This window comes from Pongo pygmaeus, chromosome 10 (assembly GCF_028885625.2).
Source record: "Pongo pygmaeus isolate AG05252 chromosome 10, NHGRI_mPonPyg2-v2.0_pri, whole genome shotgun sequence".
Lineage (NCBI taxonomy): Eukaryota > Metazoa > Chordata > Mammalia > Primates > Hominidae > Pongo > Pongo pygmaeus.
The window spans coordinates 108409604-108415348 of NC_072383.2; the positions used below are offsets into that span (position 1 = coordinate 108409604).

The 5745-nt window shown below is 45.6% G+C and overlaps 1 long non-coding RNA gene across 1 annotated transcript; it reads right to left on the bottom strand.

Moving 5' to 3' along the window:
• Positions 1–1089: 1089 nt before the first annotated feature.
• On the bottom strand, positions 1090–4702 carry LOC134737621 (uncharacterized). Its single transcript, XR_010122701.1, has 2 exons — positions 4382–4702; positions 1090–2616 (listed from the first exon to the last, which is right to left on the bottom strand). It is a non-coding gene; the product is annotated as an uncharacterized LOC134737621 (long non-coding RNA).
• Positions 4703–5745: the final 1043 nt, after the last annotated feature.

Here is a 5745-nt window from a genome sequence, read left to right on the forward strand (position 1 = left end):
TTTTTGTTTCCATCTGTTTACACCCCATGGAACAAACAGGACTTCAGGAAATGCTGAGTCCTGCCTCTTGTATTGCAACTGGGGAAACTGGGTAAGTCCTTTCTCCTCTCTGGACCTCAGTTTCCCCAATTACACTGCAAGGACTCATAATGAGTTTGTGGCAGAGCAAGGACTGGAACCCAACCCTGACCTGGGTGGCTGGGTCTCATTTCTAGTACACCCTAACTGGTCCTGTCCATCATATTGAATTAGGCACAAAAGAAGGGGAAGGCCCTCAGGGAAGAGGAAGAAGCCACATTTGAGAAGTAGGGATGAGTACTCTTATTTTGAAAGAGAGGAAACTGAGGTTCAGAGAGGGGAGGCAACTTGCCTGAAGGCACACAGCAACTTGGTCCTGAACTCTCCAGAGGCAGTCGAGGCCACCTTCTCTCCTTCTTGGGGTGAGGGTATGAGGGTGGGGGTGGGATATTTCCTGTCTCAAATCCTCAGGGCACACCCAACAGGGTGCTCACAGGGAGTCTTCCTGACCAGATCCCCAGGTTCCAAGCTTCCTTCTGAACCCCTCTGAGGAGGCCCCTGATGTGACGACAGTGGTCCCTGGTGACCAATCTCCAGGACCTCAGCAGCCCCACCCTGTGCTAGCCAAGGGCAGATCTGTGGGATCCAGGGGATGTACCCCCAAAACTAAGGGGTGCCAACAGAACGGGGACTCTCTAATGTCACTAAGAACCTTGAGCTGCTAAGAAGACCCTAAGCTGAGATCTGCGGACCTGAGTTTGAGTCCCTGCTCCAAACCCCAACCTCTCCTGCCCTTACCTGTTAGCAGCCATTACAGCCTGCTGCTATGGAGAAATAGAATGTGGGCCTGCTTTGGAAAGGCCAAAAACACTAAGTATATATATAAAAAAAAAATCCTGCCACCCCCTAGAAAGGTTCAACTCCACCACATCCAGGCTATGTGTCCTTAGTCATGGGCATTTACTTGATTGGGTCTCACTTTCTTCATCTGTAAAATGGGGATACAAATTTGTACTTGTATCTGCATGATTTGGGCCAAATATCAGAAAATCCCCCTGACTCAACTGGTTTAAATGAGAAAGGACATTTATTATCTGGAATAATCATGAGAAGCCTTAAGGCAGGGTGGCCTCACAGTTGGTTAAAGCAGCAGCTCAATGGTGTCATCAGGGACCAATGTCCTTTTCATCTTTGTGTTCTGTCAAGGCCCCTCAGGGGCACAAAGTGGCTGCTGCAGTTCCAGGCATCACATCCAGATGCATTAGTGACCAGCAACAGAGAGGATAGTCTTTTCCTAGATTTCTCTTACTTTCCCAGAAACTTTTCCCAGAATTCCCCCTCCCCCAGCAGACCTTCCCGCTTGTCTCATGGGGCAAAACTGAGTCACATGGCTATTCCCACACCGATAATTAGTAAGGGAAGGAGTCATGGTGATTGGCTCAGGTGTTGTAAGGAAGAGGGGGCATGATTTCTAGGATGGTACAAACACTGGTTCATGAGCTCCCGCATACGGTTCCTGAGATTATGAATGCCAAACACTGAGCACGGCGTCTAACACATGGCAGGTGCCTTATCCATATTGCTTCCCCCTTTCTCTGATTCCCTCTAAGAACACAAGACTCCCAGCCTGGCCTCTCCTGAGCCAGACTTCCACCCCTCAGTCCTGGGGCTTGGGTCTCCACCACTCAGTGCCTCTCCCATCCTGACCTCTGGCTCCATCACTGCCCTCCCTCTTATTTCTATCTCAAAAGCTTGGGATGAACAAAGATCACTTCCTTGTCCTCAGTGACACTGGATTCCTAAAGAATAAAAGATAGGAGGTGCTAGATTCTTATATAAATGCTTTCACCAGGGAGCCAAAAATTAATAACAGCATGAACAGAGGCCTGGAGTATTTAACCGCTCCATCCAGACAACTGAAATGATCCGAATACACTGTTATCTGGGCGAGGTGCGGGGACCAACTGCCGACTACGACATTATCACATTCGGAAATGTCAGAAGCATGCATTTTGCGGGGAGATGAACGGTGTGGCTGAATATGGCTTTTGATTAAAACAAAATTCCCAGCATTCATCTAAAACAATAATAACAGCTAATAATAACAGGGCATGTAATAATGAACCATTCATAGGCATAAGAGGTAATTGTTCAATTAAGATCCCAGAGTTTCAGAGACTGTCTTTTCTGATGGGGTCCCTTTGTTTTTGCCTCCAGTAGCACTAATTCTTTCCCAGTAGTGCTTTAAACTTGGGAAGAAAAAGCCCTCCTGTCAAATATGACATACAAGTGCCTTATCATTATTAAATACACATACATGTGCACAATAAGCAGTCCTTGTTGGAATAAAGTTAGGGGTATGGCGCTCTCAGTGAATGCTGACAGGCTTGGGAGCTCCATGAAAGTGACAGGCAACAGCCAGGGCCTTCGCTGCAGAAGTGGTCTGGCCTCGTTACCTCTCACTGCCCAGGGACCAGAGTGCTTTCTCTCCAGCATGGGTTCTGAAGACAGGATGCCTGGGTTCAGGTCCCAACTCCACCGCTTAGCATCCAGGTGCCCTGGGCAAGAGTCTTCATCTCTCTGAACCTGTTTCCTCATCTATAATATGGAATATAGTAGACACTTAGTTTTTTTGGCCTGCCCGGGTTCTATTTACTCTCTCTTCTAGTGTCTGTAACCATTAGCTATTGCTGCCTGCACTTAAAACACACACACACACACACACACACACACACACACTCATAAAAAACCTGTGGTATCCAAAAACATTAATTTCTCATGCAGCTGTGGGGTTCCTCTGATCTCAGCTAGGTTGCCTGGGGTGACTTGGGTGCCTCTTATCCTCTTCCTGAGGGCTGGCCCTGGCATGTCTGCTAACATCCCATTGGTCAAGACAAGTCGCATGGTCAAGCCCGGGTATGGGAAATTATGCTTTGCCCTCGGTGGGAGGACATCACAAAGTTAGACTGCAAAGGGCACACAGGGCAGGGGAACGGAGAAGGGCATCTAAACTAAGGATGCTGCTTTTTTACAGTCTTCAGAGACGATGAACCTCCTGTCACAGGAGGTATGCAAACAGAGAGGTGTAGGCTTGGTGGTAAAAAGGGATCAAGCGTGGATATAGGGTTGGGATAAATTAATGATTCCCAAATATCAATCATTTCTATAACATAGTCATACTTTTCCCCATGAATATTTATTCATTTAATATAGTTCCTTAAATCATCTAAGTATTCTTTTTTTATAAGCTATATTTTTATTATTAAATGACTTTCTTGTAAACTACACTTGAGACCACTACTTTATCTAGAAAACTGTATCATTTGCCATAAAGAGAAGGCTTTATCACACTAAAAATAAAATGAAATTAAAATGTTTTTTATTTTATTTATTTATTTTTGAGACACAGTCTCACTCTGTCGCCCAGGCTGGACTGCAGTGGCACGATCTCGGCTCACTGCAACCTTCACCTCTCAGGTTCAAGTGCTTCTCCTGCCTCAGACTCTCGAGTACCTAGGATTACAGGTGCACACCACTATGCCCAGCTGATTTTTTTTTTTTTTTTTTTTGTAGTTTTAGTAGAGACGGGATTTCACCATGTTGGCCAGGATGGTCTTGAACTCCTGACCTAAGGTGATCCACCTGCCTTGGCCTCCCAAAGCGCTAGGATTACAGGCACGAGCCACCATGCCCAGCCACGAAATTAAAATGTTTTTAAGTTCTTCCTAGATACCATGTCCTTCCAGAGATTCTGAGTTTTCTCTATTTGAAAACAAAGATTAGTGAATGTTGGGAAGGCATTTAAACACAGAAGCACCAAACTGAGACCTTGATACAGTCAGGGAATACAGAGAACTGAAAAGAGAATATGGGGTTTTTAAGTGTGATCCTATGTCCATTGTATCACCTGAGAATATTCTGGCATACCACCAGCGCATGTCGCACACTTTGAGAACATTGGGAAAGGTCATCTTTAAGATTTTACTGCAACAAACAAAATCCCAATGACTTGAAGATTTTTAAGTTCCCCCAAACAGCTATTTAGTCATAGTCAATATCCAAATCATCAAATATTTAGAAAAATCACAGTTGGAAAAACTTACTACATGGCTAAAAGTATACTCATAGGAAAATTCATAGCCAAAATTATTTCATTATAAAAAAATAAAAATAATTAACCGGGAGATAGTGGCATGCGCCTGTAATCTCAGCTACTCAGGAGGCTGAGGCAAGAGAATTGCTTGAGCCTGGGAGATGGAGGTTGCAGTGAGCCAAGATCATGCCACTGCACTCCAGTCTGGGTGACAGAGTAAGACCCTGTCTCATAAAATAAAATAACAAAATAAATGAATTAAACACTCACCTTAGAAGTTACTGAGTCTCTTTGAGTTGGGAGGGTGTTTTGATTTTGTTGGCAGGCCCATCCCATCCGCCCCTAGAGAAGTGACCTCTTCACAGACCCAGAATGAGCCACAGCCATTCTTGATGAGAATGTGGGGTGGAGGGTGGACATTTGCAAAAAGGACTGTAGTAGATGCTACCGGTTGCCTAGGCAATATCAATTCCCACATCCTCTTTCTCATAGAACCCAGACCTGGCTGGAGTCACTTCCTTCCTCCATATCGCCATCTGCTTCTTTAGGCCAATTGCTGTTTCCTGCCTGCTGATTGGCTGAAGCGTGGGACACATGACACAATTCTGGTCAATAATACAAGAGGAGAGGCCAGCTAGGACACTTCAGGGAAAAAGAGACAGGAAGAGCTGTCTTCCCTTCTACTGAATGAGGCTGAATCTGGATGTGATGTCTGGATCAAGGGCGCCATCTTGTGTCCTTGAGGAAAGCTGGTGTGACGAAAAAGCCAGCACACCAGGCAGGCGTTGCCTCGCACAGTGCCTGACGCATGGTTGGAATCCATGCTTAAATGCTGAAGGAATACATGAGGGACAGAACTGGGTCCTTAATGAATCACAGAGACCCTGAATTTACCAGCCTTAATATCCTCCCTAACTTGGGACATCCTGCTGACACAATAAATATCCTTTTTTTCTCAGCCAGTGTAAGTTTTCTGTTACTTGCTGCCCAAATCACATAACTATATGAATACTACAACCACAATTCTCTTTTCTTCGTCACTGATTTGAGTGTTGATTATTTATGATTCAACTGCTGCCTGGGGGATTTTTTTTTTTTTTTTTTTTTGAGACAGAGTCTCGCTTATTGCCCAGGCTGGAGTGCAGTGGCACGATCTCAGCTCTCTGCAACCTCTGCCACTGCCCCCTCAACCACCCCCGACGGGGCTCAAGCAATTCTTTCGCCTCAGCCTCTGAGTAGCTGGAATTACAGGGGTGCCCCACCACGCCCAGCTAATTTTCATATTTTTAGTAGAGACAGGGTTTCACCATGTTGGCCAGGCTGGTCTGGAACTCCTGACCTCAAGTGATCTGCCCACTTCGGACTCCCAAAGTGCTGGGATTACAGGCGTAAGCCACTGTGCCCAGCCTGCCTGGGGGAATTTAATGGGTCCCAGGAATCACTTGATCATCAAAAAGCCTGTGCCCATTTTACAGATAGGGAAACTGAGGCTCAGAGCATTTCTAATCTACCCACAAATACCGGGAAGAATTCCTGAGGCAAGACTCAAATCAGTTCTCTTGAATCCAAATCCAGAGCTTTTTTTTTTTTTTTTTCTGAGACAGAGTTTTGCTCTTGTCACCCAGGCTGGAGTA